The following is a 15995-nucleotide window of genomic DNA, read 5'->3' on the forward strand; positions in this document are numbered from 1 at the left end:
CACACACACAGGAGCTAAGTCCTCAAAACAAACCCCTTCATGTGTGGATATATAGAATATTATATATGTTTCTATATTAGTTATGTATTATGTACACTTATTGTATTAATTTGTAATAATCTATATTAAGGATACACAACATAGATACATATATTAAGGACATATAATAAACATATTATTATGAAACATTAGTTAATAACATGTAATGTTAATGTTAATATGTGTATACAGAGGATATGTATTGGACACATCTCTCTCTTCCTTCTTGTTTCCCTGGAGAGTCATTGAGGGGGGGCCAGCCCTGGATAAGGGTCCAGGCAGCAGGGGCAGCTATGGAGAGACTCTTGGCCACCCCCAGGAAGGAGACTGGGGCCCAGGGAGGGGGTCTCTGTACACACAGCTGAGCCTTCACTTTGCCAAGGGATACCAGAAATCCCCAAAGGAAGTCCAGGATCCTGGACGAGAGGATGAAGACAGATAGGAAAGGCTGTCCATCCCAGCAGAGTTGAGTGAAAAACAGGAAGCAACCCCGATAGGCCCATTCTGACTGTCCAGGAAGAACCTGTGCCACACACACGAAGAGCAGCAGATTTAGGAAAGCTCCACAGTCATCCCCTCAGGCATCACCTGTGACATGAACACAGTCACTCTTAGGCCACTGGCCGGCTGAGTGTCATGAAGATGCTCGCCAGGCATCTGCTCACGCTGTTATTTTGTCTACAGGCCCCTCTCCCTCAGATACCAGCAGTCGGTTGACAGCGAGGACCTCGTCTGGGTCACTTGAGCGACTCATTCCTCCACAGTGCCAGGCACACAGCAGGACTCAAATGAGAATTTGTCTTTCCCTGAAACAAAACCAATCCTGGCAAAGGTGCTAATACGCTGGCTCGTTTGTACTGAGGTACTGGGGAACTATGACGGCTCAGAGTATGGTCAACACCAAGGTCTTATGATAAGGCAATGACCTCCCAGGGCATATCTTGGATTGCTCGGGCCTCCTAGGGGTGAGTACAGATTGAAACTGTGAGCCATCTGGGAGAGGATGGATAGCCCTTCATTTCTAGGGCTGTTTTCAGCTCTGACATTTTACTCTTTTGCTAAGACAAATCTTGAGATGAGGTTTGAAAAGACCAAATCTGGGTTTCTGAAGAGGGTTTAATTATGCACAAGTAAATGCCACACCGCTGACCAACACTGTGGCATTGAACCCTCTGTGGGTGCCCTGCACTGCCTGGCCAGCTGGGTGACTCTAGTCACAGGGGCGCCCACCCTTCTGTGCTCCCTTCACGAGGAAAAACAACAATGAGGGAAAGTGGAGGTGCTACTGGGTCCCTGTCCCACAGACCCAAAGGGCCCTGTGTCAGACTCGAGACCTACCCCCTCCTGGCCTAGCACCCTGCAGGCAGTGCTGGCCCTACAGGGAAAACCAGATGGTTTGGGTCTGTGCTGGAAGGCAAACTGCAGGAGGGACACCGCAAATTAGAGCCAAACTGGGCACGCAGGGAACATTTTTATAAGGTCACAACGCTGCTGGCTGGTCCTGAGACACACCCTCCTGTCTACAGGAGGGTCTTGTGCAAGCGTCAGGCTCAGAGACCTCCTTTCTGTTCCCAACCACCTCCCCAGCGAGGCTCTGGGGCTTGGCCCAGCGGCTGAGCCGATATCCACAAAGGTTGCCAGCTCAGAAATTCCAGAATATCAAACATCCATATTTATAACACCATGTATCAAAAGCTCCTTCCTACTTTCTGCAGATGCCCAAGGATGCCTCCTCCACGCCTACTGGCTGTGCCACCCACCTGCTCTGGGCCAGCATGGTACAAGGTGTTCAGAGCAAGCAGCAAACACCAAGGACGTAAAAGGAATTCAAAGGCCTCCCTGCACTAAAGCATAATGAAGAAAGGTGCTTTTATTTGTTTATCCCTGGGTAAACTGGCTGCTCCAGAAGCACCTGGCCACAGTTTTCAAACGAAGAGTCCAAACCCACCAGCAGATCATAACATCGACTTAGTGGATTATACACAACCATCAAAATATGAATGAATAAACCTAAACAAAATAAGGATGCCTTGCATTGTTTCATAAAAGTTTTGATCACATAAACAGGCATAGAATAAAATGTGCGTCTTACTGCACCATGGACAAGGGGGCCTGCACAGTTGTGCCCTGGATAATCTGAAGCAGTGCAGTTAAATTTCAGAGGGGCTGACCCCCTGTCCCTCCTGATGTCAGGAGAGTGGGGAACGATGAACACCATCTGTTTCCCTCTGTCCTGGCTGGAGCCTTCTGACCTCTTCTAGTATTTTGCGCTCAGATATATGCATGGAGTAAACAGACGGAGAGAGAACCACATATCTTTACTGTCGCGGGAGGTGGGTGATTTCTTCCCTGCTTCCCTTTCCTCCAACCCCACCTGTGTGCCTGCCCTGGCCCTGTGATCGGCAGGCACTGCTGCTCTGACCCAGCATGGGCAGCTCGGCTTCTGGCAACCCCAGCGGTCCTGACCACCAGTGGACCCAGAAGAGCAATTATGCCCTTGGGGTCTCAGTGGGTGGTTACCCCAGGTATCTGTCAGCACCTGTACCTACCTGGCCCAGACCTGCTGCAGAGCCCCTGCTCTACTGACACCTAAACCCAGGGAAATGATGCAGTCATAGCATATTACAGTTGGAAAAGTTCAGAAATCTTCAAGTCGATGGATCCCCTTCTAGCCCAGGTGGGGTGTCCAGAGAGATCTGATGGAGCTGCTCAAAGCCACATGGCACAATCATGAACCACATCCTAGTATTGCGACTTCCAGCCACATTCTCATTCTGTCACACTGCTCTTTTTAGCTGATTTTGACTTTCTAGCTTATGTTTCTATTACATAAGAGGACAGCAAGACCATCTTAGAGTCGCTGTGCAGCATAAGCCCCCAGCGTGGGCCTGTAGTAAATGTCAGTCATCACCAGCCTAGGAGGCCATCCTCCAGGGGAAGTGTGTTGGCATTTTCACATCTTTCTTCCAGCGACCAACCCGCTGGTTCCACAATGCCCTTCTCTGTCATTCTTGGGCTCTGTGTGAATTTGTTACTTCCTGGAATCCTCCACATCCGTGTCACGGCCATCGGGCTGGGCAGCTGCTCCAAGGACTTACCGGAACCACAGAAACCTCCATGTCCTGCTGATTGAAGGCTGGTGGGTGCTCTGCACAAAGGGGCTCCGGGCGCTGCCCACCTGAGCCTGGCGCAGGGGGTGAGTGGAGCTCGGGGGGCCAGGGGACGGCATCTCAACACTTCCCTCTCCATCCAGGGCAGGGCCTGCCGAGGCCACATCAGGCTCACACCGCGCTGCTCCACACAGAAAGGACCAGAATTCTCAGGCAGAACGAGATGCAGAGCTCATGACATCAGAGGGTCCCAGGGACCCCATCCTGGGCCCGAGTTGTCCCCAGGGTAATAACACCCAAAATGACCACATGATACCCAAATGACATCCAAATGACCAAATGACACCCAAAATGACCACATGACTAGCTCTTTTTACAATTTACGTTCTGGTCCTGTTTACTTAGTTCCTGTTGTTAAAAAAGCAGCTGAACTGGGTCTATGCCCCCTTCCATGATAGACCTGGGTACAAACTTCTGCCCCGACCCAATGTGTCAATTGGAACCTCACCTCCCGTGTCTCGTCCTCAGTCCCCCATTTGAGATAGAGGGTGTTCAGGCTCAAACCCTAAAGATCCCCTAAGCACCCTCCAAACCCCCCAATTCTGTTCTGGGCCATCCCTATTCCTAGCCCTGTGACAAGAGCACGCCTTTCCACACACCTGGGTTGTATGTCCCCACCTGGCATGGGGTCTGGCCCCAGACACCAGTAAGTCAGAGCCACCATGGGGTGGCGGAAGGGGAAACAGGCATTTTTAGGGCCCGTTGCTCTGACACTGTAACAGTATATAGTGGAGTAAACAGACTGTCGTGGGAGGTGGGTCAACTATGTGCTTTGGTTAATGACAATAATAATGTATTAATAAAAGCTCATCAATTGTAACAAACATACCTCATAGTGCAAGCTGTTAATAAGGGATACTGGCGAGGAGAGGAAGGCGGTGTGTGAGAACTCTCTGTACTTTCCATACAATTGTTCTATAAATCTAGAACTGCTCAAAAAAGCTCTACTAATGAAAAAAAAAAAAAAAAAAAAAGCATAGCAACAAGTGGCTAGGGCTGGCTTTAGTACCACAGGCCAACCAATCACCCATCACTCCAGGGTCGGCATCCATCCTCTGTTGTTAGCATCAGGAGACAGAAGGAAGCCTGCGATCTAGCCGAAGGGGCCTGCCCGCAGCTCCTCTGAGAGACCCACACATCACTCCACCTGGGGACAGGAGCTGGAGCGTGCTCACTTCACCCCACATCCACGGCCCTCAGGGCTTCCAGAACTCAGGGGAGCAGGTGCATGCCCAGAGTCGGGGCCCTGAGTGGAGGGGATCTCATCTAAAGCTCCTGGCAGAAAAGATACATGAGGAGATATAGTGACCAGCAGAAAAGATACATGAGGATACAGTGACCAGTGGGGTTAGGGAGCAAGAGCACTAATAAGTTCTGAGAGCCCAGGTCCCCTCTGTCAGGCCAAGCTGGCCAGCATCGGACCCAGTGGTGAGGCTCAGGCCTTCGTGCTCCAGATGGAAACAGGTGCCAGCCGGAGTCACCAGGCAGCCGCACAATGTGTGGAGTGGGTGGACAAATCCCAGCACCAGCCTGGAGACTGAGTGGACACAGAGAAACACATGGCCCCTGGTGAGGGACTCAAAGCCACAAAGCATGGTACTAACGAAGCCAAACGAGGAATTTGCTAAGTTTCTTGTTTGTTTTTTTTTTGCTGCCAACAAACCCATTCCATTCTGGAGGGGCTCATTATATAAGTACAGGAGGGAAGAAAAATGCTGGACAGGAGGCCAAAGTCACCAGAGCACAGAAACTTCTAGATCAGCTGCTACCACCACAGGGAGTCAGGTACAAAACACAGGGGTTGTTTGAGGCTCTGCATTTTCAAGGAAGGAAAAAAGCCTGCTTCTCACATCCTAAGAACTAGGTTAAAAGTCATCATATCCTACCTAGGAGGACCCGGTCACTGACATGTCCCCGTGCGTAGCACGTGTCCCCAGACCACCCTGTCTCCCCGTGCCCAGGATGGGGCTAGGAAGAAACATGTTCCTGAGCATGTCCTCCGCCTTTCTCATCCACTCCCTGCTGGAGTGCTTTGGGACCTTTATCTCTTGCTGAAAAAGCACAGAGGATGCTAGACTGGGTCCTGTGGGGATATTCCTAAAGCCAGAGAATCCCTTGGGATTGTTTGTCCCTTAGCAAGGCCAGCCCCTTGTTTTCACTTGTGGTCACCACCAGTGTGTCTGGGCAGCGTCTGGACCACATATTCTCTGCCCTTTACATATATGAGGCCCCGGGGGACACCTCCCTCTGTGTGCAAAGCACTGAGCTTCCCACTCCGGATCTTCGCACCCAGAACCAAGTGGACTCTGACCTTCCAGGACCACTGTGGGGATGATCTGCAGGAGCAGCACATCCTTGGGGAGGTCCACAGAGAAGAAGGGGAAATCCCATAGGCAGAGAGGGAAACCAGAGCTTCCAGGGACGTTCCCTGCTGCCCTTCCTCCTGCGCACACGGCCCCACTTTTGTGGTTTCATGGACAGAATTGAAGAGCACACAGGCCAGCTTTCCCTGGCCTAGAGAATGAAATCACACCAAAGAGGAGCCTTCCTGGCTGAAACCTTTAGGGTCGCCACATCCCTAGCCTGGTGCACTGAGTACACCCAGGACATGTGCAACCGGCCTACACACTGTCGCCAGAACTTTGAATGTTATTGCATGCAAAGGATTTTTTTTATGCATTACCATTTTATTTTTGGCTCTACATTTGTTCAACAGTCACGGAATTTCTAGGCCAGGTTCAGGTAACAGAAGAGCCTTTATAATTAGTTTATATTGTCTAGATCCGAGCAAAATGGGAAACAACATCTTTCAGAAGACAGGCTTAGAAATGCTAATCTAGTCAGTTGTTTCCGTTCTTTGGTTAGCAGGCCTGACTCATACCTGGCTGCTAGGCCACCGTGCCCAGCAACAGCCAGGAAGACAGGGCATAGCCCACCGAAAACAAGACCAACCAACTGACCCTGTGTTACGGTACAGATTTCACAACTCAAATCGCCTAGACTCAAAGGTAAACCTACAAAAATTCTGTAAGATGTGTGTGCAGTCAAAACTGGGATCATTATAAGACCGCACCTATAAGAGCCTGTGTCACACTGAAGATGGGTTGAAAAAGACTATTTGCCATTAGGCCACAGAGGGAAGAGTTAATTCCATAGATACAGATCCATGTTCAAGTAGATTCCTTTCTGCTTCTGGGACTTGGTTAATTTTTCCTGGTGATGACACTGAAAATTAAGTTTCCCTCAACAGTATCATCTGGTTCGTGATTTTCCACCTGGAGCTTTATGCTCTTGTCACAACACTTGTGCCTCCACCAGTCTCCTCCAGCCACTCTGGGGCTCACGCCAACTTTTGCTCAACTAACTAGAGCACAGCCATCTTTGGCGGACATGTGGCTCAGGTCCCACACACAAATGATTTTAAAGGTAGCTTTTAAGAAGCAAGAATTCCTTGAGAGTGACAGTCTATAATTCAGCATACTTTGATTGAATACAATTTTTTTTCAAGGTTGTTGTTTCATTTTAAAAAGATGAGTCCTTGGAGCTATCATCATCACACATCATACAGATAACCAGCTTACCCCCACCCCCACCCCCACACCCGGAGTTGTAAAATCGCTTGATTTTCTCTTTCCTTTCCTTTTCTTTCTTTTTTTCTTTGCATATTTTTTTTTTATTGGAGTTCGATTTGCCAACATATAGTATAACACCCAGTCCTCATCCCATCAAGTGCCCCCCTCAGTGCCCATCACCCAGTCACCCCATCCCCCTGCCCACCTCCCCTTCCACTACCCCTTGTTCATTTCCCACAGTCAGGAGTCTCTCATGTTCTGTCTTCCTTTCTGATATTTCCTATTCATTTTCTCTCCTTTCCCCTTTAATCCCTTTCACTATTTTTTATATTCCCCGTATGAATGAAACCATATAATGTTTGTCCTTCTCTGATTGACTTACTTCACTCAGCATAATAACCTCCAGTTCCATCCACATTGAAGCAAACGGTGGGTATTTGTCATTTCTAATGGCTGAGTAATATTCCATTGTATACATAGACCACATCTTCTTTATCCATCATCTTTTGATGGACACCAAGGCTCCTTCCACATTTTGGCTATTGTGGACATTACTGCTATAAATATTGGAGTGCAGGGGTCTCAACTTTTCACTGCATCTGTATCTTTAGGGTAAATCTCCAGCAATGCAATTGCTGGGTTGTAGGGTAGCTCTATTTTTAACTCCTTGAGGAACCTTTACACATTCAATATAATCCCTATCAAAATACCATGGACTTTCTTCAGAGAGTTGGAACAAATAGTCTTAAGATTTGTGTGGAATCAAAAAATAAAAATAAAAAAATAAAAAAAAGATTTGTGTGGAATCAGAAAAGACCCGAATAGCCAGGGGAATATTGAAAAAGAAAACCAGAGCTGGGGGTATCACAATGCCGGATTTCAAGTTGTGCTACAAAGCTGTGATCATCAAGACAGTGTGGTACTGGCACAAAAACCGACATATAGATCAGTGGAACAGAATAGAGAGCCCAGAAATGCGCCCTCAACCGTATGGTCAACTAATATTCGACAAAGCAGGAAAGACTATCCACTGGAAAAAGGACAGTCTCTTCAATAAATGATGCTGGGAAAATTGGACATCCACATGCAGAAGAATGAAACCAGGCCATTCTCTTGCACCATACACAAAGATAAACTCAAAATGGATGAAAGATCTAAATGTGAGACAAGAATCCATCAAAATCCTAGAGGAGAACACAGGCAACAGCCTTTTTGAACTTGGCCACAGCAACTTCTTACAAGATACATCTATGAAGGCAAGGGAAACAAAAGCAAAAATAAATTATTGGGACTTAATCAAGATATAAAGCTTCTGTACAGCAAAAGAAGCAGTCAACAAAACTAAAAGACAGCCTAGAGAATGGGAAAAGATATTTGCAAATGACCTATCAGATAAAGGGCTAGGATCCAAGATCTATAAAGAACTTCTTAAACTCAACAGCAAAGAAACAAACAATCCAGTCATGAAATGGGCAAAAGACATGAACAGAAATCTCACAGAGGAAGACATAGACATGGCCAACAAGCACATGAGAAAATGCTCCGCATCACTTGCCATCAGGGAAACACAAATCAAAACCACAAGATACCACCTCACACCAATGAGAATGGTGAAAATTAACAAGACAGGAAACAAATGTTGGCAAGGATGTGGAGAAAGGGGAACCCTCTTGCACTGTTGGTTGGCGTGAACTGGTACAGCCACTGTGGAAAACTGTGTAGAGATTCAATACAATTTTAAGTCAGCAGTTCCCACAGTGGAGCTCGAAGACCCCTTGTCAGGGCCAGCAAGCGTCCTCCCCTCCCGCGCAGCGGTCTAAGGCCTGCGAGCTGACAGGACACCCCCGTTTGGACTGACCTCCCTCTTTCTCTTTCCCACTGCTAAGAGGACCTACTCATCCAAGAACTGGCTCAAACCCCACAGATTGTGATGCCCTTCCTAATGAGCCCAGTTGGACACCATCTCAAACACCACACATTTCAAGAGTTTCAGCTATCCCTTAAGAATTTTAAGAGTTTTGAGTAAAAGAATTTAAAATACTCAAGCGTTGTCCAGGATTTATTTGTAAATGCTATCTCTATAGAGATTGTGAGTACTCTGAGGGCAATGGCTCTGCTCTCCAGCTAATTTTTGCATGCGGGCGGATAAGAGCTAAATTCATGGGATTTGCAAGTGAAAACAAAACGATGCATAATAGGAAAGTTGGGGGCAGACCAGGTGGCTCAGTGGTTTAGTGCTGCCTTCAGCCCAGGGTGTGAAACTGGAGACCCAGGATGGAGTCCCACATCAGGCTCCCTGATGGAGCCTGCTTTTCCCTCTGCCTGTGTCTGTTTCTGTGTGTGTGTGTGTGTGTGTGTGTGTGTCTTTCATGAATAAATAAAATCTTTTAAACATTTTTGAAAAAAAAGAAAGGAAAGTTGGGGTCCCACCCTGGGCCCCATCCATGTTGTGCCCCCAAAGAAACCACTATTAGTTGCACATCCTACTAGGGCTTCCTTATGCGCTTGCACACTCCAAGCCCCTTCCGTCTCTCTCATACTTAGGTATCCCTGCTATGCACATACTCTGTCCCACAGCTTGCTTACCCAGGACATCACTCACTATCAGCAGAGATATTTCTGGTATCTGGGGCATGCTTCTTTGGATGGAATGTTCTAGCTGCACCAGCCCCTGTGGCAGTCCGAGTCTCCAATCTTTGGCCATTAGGACAAGGCTGTCACGAGAACGTTGTGCGTTCTTCCTACTTCTAGGATGTGTTATCCCCAGAAGTCTGACAGCTGCTCAAAAGGCCACGGATTGGTGATTTCTGGACAATACTGCCACATGTTCCTCTTAGTACAGGGCCATTCTGCCCTCGCTATGGCAAAGGAGAGGGTCTGTCTCCCTCAGAGCTTCACCAACAGATTATGCTGCTAAACTTCAGATTTTTGTCAGATGGGTGAGAAATGGCCTCTGTGTCACCTACCTTTCACTTGCTTAATTGTATCTTTGCTGTGCCATCAAGCACAGAGGAAGCACCTGAGCTGCTAAGATGTGGGACAGTCTCTATCCAGCTGCAGGTAGGACACGCAGGTCCTGACATCAATGCAGTCCAAACGGGCTCTATTGTTGTTATTAACAAAAACAGAATACAATCCACCCATGTGCCCCAGGAAACGTGTTTCATGGTGTGTATACCCAACCAGCCACAGCTCATGGTCAAAGTTAGCAGACTGCTGGGGGCAGGGTGGGGGGATGCTGCAGGCAGAGTCAGTGTGTTCTGCACGGTAGTCCATCCTTCCCTCCCTTGGGTTTGGGCTGCCGTGATCGACAGAAAAGCAGCAGAAGGGTCACATGATTGGAGGCCTTGTGGCTTCCCCCTGGATCTCCTGGGGGGAAACCAGCTGTTAAAAATCCAACTACCCAGAGACCACCCTGCCACGGGGCAGCTCAAGCTAGCTGCCGACCAGCCCAGGCACCTGTCACAGGGCGAACAAACATGGAGAGCGCTCCGGCCTCAGCCTCCATCTGGCCTAGAATGTAAGCACAACGCCAGGCGGGCCCTGCTGGGCTAAGCCAGGCAACCCCTGGACCTGTGACGATCCGCAACCATATTTCCAAGTTTTGAGTGGCTTGGGATACAGCAACAGATGACCAGAAAACTATGCAATCCTGTGAAAGTTAACTTCCCAGTGCCTCAGTTTTGCTCATTCATAAAATGGGAATCATGGGAGTTCCTATCAAATGATGAGCTGGCATATATAAATATGCACACACATAACACTTATGAGTTAACATAGAGATTATAGGAAAATGCTACCTATTACCTTAAGATACTTTCCTGGTTTTACAGGCAAGTAAAACCATTATTAGGGACAGGATACTATTATTACTGAGAAAGGTAAGGGGTCGGGGGTGATGTGGGTTGGGGGCCTCTGGTCTAGGGTGGGATGCTCCTGCCATGTTTTCAGTCTTTCAAGGGGTGGAAAAGAAACGCACACACTCTGGTGGCCATGCAGCAATGAGGATGGCTAGGCCCTCCTTCCACCTGCTTTCATTTCATTGGCTCTGTAATACTGATGGTCTATGGCCGATCAGGGAGCTGGACTCTGACTGAACACAGAAACTACGTGTTAGCAAGTGCTTATTAGACAGTCTTGCAAGACATGGGATGAATGGGAGAAACCACAGGAGCCTTGGAAGGATTTTTGAAATACATTGGAGCCACTATGTATTTATTCATTTAAACATGTGCCAGGTTGCCTGTGTGTCTGGAACCATGTGGAATGCAGGGCATTCAGAGAGAAGACCCACGCCCCTCCTCAGTCTCAGGATAGGGCTTGGGGGAGAAGACGGACTGCAGAGGAGTCCCATGGGACCTATAGGGAGATAGAAATAACCCCTGTCCTGAGTGAAATGGTGGTCGCATGACTGTACACATTTAGCCCAATCTGTCTAGCTGCACACTTAAAATTGGTGAATTTTATTGTATGTAAACCATAGGTCAATAAACCCCACCACGAAGTGACCCACCAGCCACCACCCATCCCCATACTGTAGGAGAAAAAAAAAGAAAAATGCACCATCTACAGAACACAGGGAAGGTGTCTACATTATTAATCCTGGAATACTGAATGTGCGTTTTCATGCAATGTGAGTAGACTTTTCAGGAAGCAGCTGTGCAGTGTGGGTGATGGTTATACTTTATTCTCAGCAAAATTCTCTGGTTTCAATTGCCCTCCTGGTGACAAAGCACCTTGTTACATTTATCAGATAGGGAACAGTTGTCCTTTCTTCCCCTTCCTGGGATCTGAAAGTCTGACATTTCACCTCCCAAAACCCAGTCCAGACACACAGGTGCTACAGATATAGGAGGAGAGATGTGTCAGATGCCAAAAACCCAATTTCTCCCAAGGGTAAAAACCCCAGTAGTGTGAGGTGTCACAATCCTACATGTGTGCTTAAATTTCCTATCCTGTGGTACGACTAGGTGGCTCAGCAATTGAGCCTCTGCCTTCGGCTCAGGGCATGATTCTGGAATCCAGGATCGAGTCCCCCATGAGGCTCCCTAAGGGGAGCCTGCTTCTCCCCCTGCCTGTGTCTCTGCATCTCCCTCTGCCTGTGTCTCTGCCTCTCTCTCTCTCTCTCTTTCTGTCTCTCGTGAATAAATCTTAAAAAAAAAATTTCCTATCCTGAGGCCTTTATCTGGATCAAGGCAATATTTAAATGATAACCATGAGAGACAACCCACAAAATGAACCCCTTCTCTGAACTGGTAGATTCCTGGATTAGCTAGTCTCAGAAAAAAAGCCCTGATGGCCTAGGAAAAAAAAGAAATTTTGGTTGAGTAGAGATGGTCAGACAGAAAAAGTGCTTGGATAAGGCCAATTTGGGGAGCACTGGGGTGAGGACCCTAGATATAAAGGAAGGCCCCAGAGGTGGGGAAGGGGATGCCCAGAGGCCCTCATGGGCTGAGGCCACAATTCCCCACCACCCCTGTATTAACTCCAGCCAAGTAGGAAGTGCAAGAACATGGTGAATATTTAAACGTGATGAAGAAGGTTGATTACAGCTAGCTTATCGCAACCGGACGTCCTTACTCACTGGCATCAAGATTTTGTTAGAGTGGCATTACTGGGGCCTTAAATGTACTAGAGACTGAGTGATGGGTCTTGTTTCATTGTTAAGTGCATTTTATAGTACTCTAATTTTTTTTTTTTTTTACAGTTAGCATTCTAAATAAGATTTAGCTGGTAGCTCTCAGAACTCTGGGTTAACCAGAGTCCCCAGGCATTTGGGATTATTGAATAATATTCTTTGGATTTTTTTTTTCAATTGCACAATGATCTCCTTCTCTATCTCCATGAATGAAATTAGAGAAAGCTGATTTGGGGGGAAATTGTTATTCTCAGTGTTCAGTTGGACCCTAGGCAGAATTTTCTTTTTTAAAAAAGATTTTATTTATTTGAGAGAGAGAGAGCATGAGCAGGGAGGGGGCAGAGGGACAAGCAGACTTCCTGCTGAGCGCAAAGCCCGATGTGGGACTCAATCCCAGGCCTGGAGATCATGACCTGAGCTGAAATCGAGTCAGATGCTTAACCAACTGAGCCACCCAGGTGCCCCTAGAATATTCTTTTTACATAAAGGAGCAGGACAGGAAATGCTGACTCCAATTCAATCCATTCTAAGTACAAAGCCAGTCCTCAGAGCATGGAAGATGCTGCTGAGGAGCCCATTCAGTACACTGGGGTGGAATCCCAGAATGCACACACACTTTAAGAAGCCCCCAGGGCCACTTGGGGCTCCCATCCACCAGCAGAAATCTTTTCTCCCCACTTAGGAGACAGCAGGGGCGAGTATGTGTGTATATGTGTGTGGTGGGGTTGAGGGGGGCGGAGATGGTTCTCATCTACCAGGTAGAGATCTGAGAATGAAGAGAAGTGAAAAAGGAAAAACAAATTTTTATGTGCCGGCATGGCCCAGTGCCCTTTCTCTATGCAGTCAGGAGAAGGAGCAAGTCCTTCTGGGGAGAGCTGCCAGGTGGCTGCTAACCAAGGCCCGGAGGGACATCCTGACACTTCCAAGGGCAGAAGAGAGGTGTCCCCAGGTCCTGACTGGGGCACTCAGAGCCCCTTACCCACACCCCAGGCCAAATGGAGCACATCCCTCCTCTCCTCCTCCAAGACCTGCCCTTCTTTCCAAGTGTCCCCCGGGGTTTGTGTTGGAAGACCAACTGGTGAGTGCATTTCAAGGCTCTGTGATGTGAGCAGATAAGTGTGGGGTGACTCAGAGTGAGTGGGTGGTGACAGATGCTGGCAATGCCTGCAGTGAGCTCTGAGCCAGGCCCGGCCCGTTCTGGGTCAGTGCCTGGCTTGGGTCTGGGCCTAACATGAAGGGCGAATCCCACCAGGGGACAGAGGGCTCTGGGAGACTGAGTGGAAAATCTGTTCAAAAGGATGAATCTCTACCCAGTCCAGCCCCCCAACCCAGCCCCAACTCCCCAACTTGGTACAGCACCAGCAGCGGTGTCATCAAAAAGCCCTCAGCACTCATGTCAGAAGCCAGAAGCCATGTGTTTGAGGGGCCCGTGTGGGTGCTGTGCCAGGCCCTCCCCACAGCGTCTCGGTGCTGGAAGTTGCCCTGTCATCTTTGTCTGCTGGGCCTAAACAGCAGATCATTCCTGCTCTCTAAAATGCAGACACCCCTCCAAGGACACATCCAGATTCCCTATCAGCTCCATCTTGACTCTGAAATAGGAAAGCTCATCTGTCTTCGGAGCCTGTCAAAAACTCTTTATGGTGAGGAGATCCTGTCATCCAGAAAATTCACCTTTGTAGAAATACCTATTCTCTGTCAAAGCTGGGTAGGGCAGGTTTAGGTGTCAGGGATGGCGCTTTAAGGATCATCACAGTTATAGTTAACTTGACACTTTGGATAAGCAGAAATCACCTTTCTGATCTTTTTTTTTTTTTTTTTAAAGATTTTATTTATTTATTTTGAGAGAGTGTGTGTGCAAGCAGGGGGAGGGGCAGAGAGAAGGAGGGAGAGAGAGAGACTCTCAAGCATAGAACACGCTGAGCATAGAGCCAGACTTGGGGCCCGATCTCATGACCCTGAGATCATGACCTGAGCCGAAATTAAGAGTCAGACACTCAATCACCTGAGCCACCCAGGTGCCCCCACCCTTCTGACCCTTACTGGTGAAAAGATTTTTAAAAATGTCTTCACACAGGGATCCCTGGGTGGCTCAGCACTTTAGCGCCTGCCTTCGGCCCAGGGCATGATCCTGAAGTCCCAGGATCAAGTCCCACATCAGGCTCCCTGCATAGAGCCTGCTTCTCCCTCTGCCTATGTCTCTGCCCCGCCCCCCCCTCAATCTGTGTCTCTCATGAATAAATAAATAAAATATTTTTTTAAAAATGTCTTCACACATCTCAGAGCTTTGATAAGAAGCATGAGGTGGGGGGATCCCTGGGTGGTGCAGCGGTTTAACGCCTGCCTTTGGCTCAGGGCGCGATCCTGGAGACCCGGGATCGAATCCCACGTCGGGCTCCCGGTGCATGGAGCCTGCTTCTCCCTCTGCCTATGTCTCTGCCTCTCTCTCTCTCTCTCTCTCTCTCTCTGTGTGTGTGTGTGACTATCGTAAATAAATTTAAAAAATTAAAAAAAAAAAAAAAAGCATGAGGTGGGCAGGGTTTAAGCATCAGATGGCCATGGTTCATGTGGAGCGCCAGGGCCTCTACATCAATGGTTCCCAGAGCTGAGGGCAGGGGCAGAGGCACACTCTCCAGAAAGGTGTCTTTGTGTACCTTGTGTTCCATCACCTTTTCTTCCTTCTGGAGAGTCCCACACCCCATATGGTTGACAGGAGACTCTGTTGCTCCTGGTTGGGGGAGTGGGTTGTGCACTGTCCCTACACTACGTGAGGGTAACTGTCCGCCTGTCTCCTCACGACCTCCTCCTGAACACAAGCCATCCCAGCACAGCCTCTGCCTGGGCCATCTCCACTACCCCGAATGCCCACAAGTGTCAGCTCCAAGTTCACTTCCAGCCATGAAAATGTGACTATGAATGTGACTCAGCCAATGGAGATCAGAAAGCAAGGAGAATGTCTGTGTTTAAGGTCAAATACAGGAGCTGTTGGGGTTAGGAGAAAAGGAAAAGCTCCACAGAGCTTCCTGAGGCTTGATGCTTCGTCTTACCTCTCCTCAGCTCCTGATTCTCTGGTTCTCTCTGCAAGAAGCAGCGAAACCCTGTCCTAGGGGCTCTTGAGCCATAGAAAGGTAGAACCAAAAAGAAAAGGTAGACCAGCATCGGAGAGAATGTGGAACCCCGATTCCACAGCCCTCCATTCCACCCTCCTCGGGCTGCCTGGAAGCCCCCCGCATTGTGTGGTCAGCCCCCCAACACGGCAGTAGGGCAGCTGCAGGCGGCAGGGCTGGCTCTGCTCTGACTCGCCAAGTGTCTGTTCTCTTATTTACTGGAATCTGCACAGTAAGTCTAACTCACGGGTGACTAACGAGATGAAGCCATTATTACCAGGCAGATGGCAGACTCCCTTAAAAGCAGACACGAAGCAATAAAATGCTACCACATACCTCATTCGCAAAGTAAAAATCAAAACAAGAACCCACGTCTGACTTTGTTTTCTTCTACTTTCTCTCCCTACCCCTCCATGTGCTCTATCTTAGGGTGAAAGATGCTAAGGGAAATCAAGGAAGGGTTTTAGGATCC

The 15995-nt window shown here is 48.4% G+C and overlaps 1 protein-coding gene and 1 pseudogene across 4 annotated transcripts in view; both read right to left on the bottom strand.

The window, feature by feature from the left end:
* PRKAG2 (protein kinase AMP-activated non-catalytic subunit gamma 2) overlaps positions 1 to 15995 on the bottom strand; it is a 264514-nt gene that overhangs the window by 198052 nt on the left and 50467 nt on the right. The window lies entirely within an intron of this gene.
* LOC112670656 (transmembrane protein 126A-like) lies at positions 5926 to 6565 on the bottom strand (annotated as a pseudogene).

Source organism: Canis lupus, chromosome 16 (genome assembly GCF_003254725.2).
Source record: "Canis lupus dingo isolate Sandy chromosome 16, ASM325472v2, whole genome shotgun sequence".
In the NCBI taxonomy this organism is placed as follows: Eukaryota; Metazoa; Chordata; class Mammalia; order Carnivora; family Canidae; genus Canis; species Canis lupus.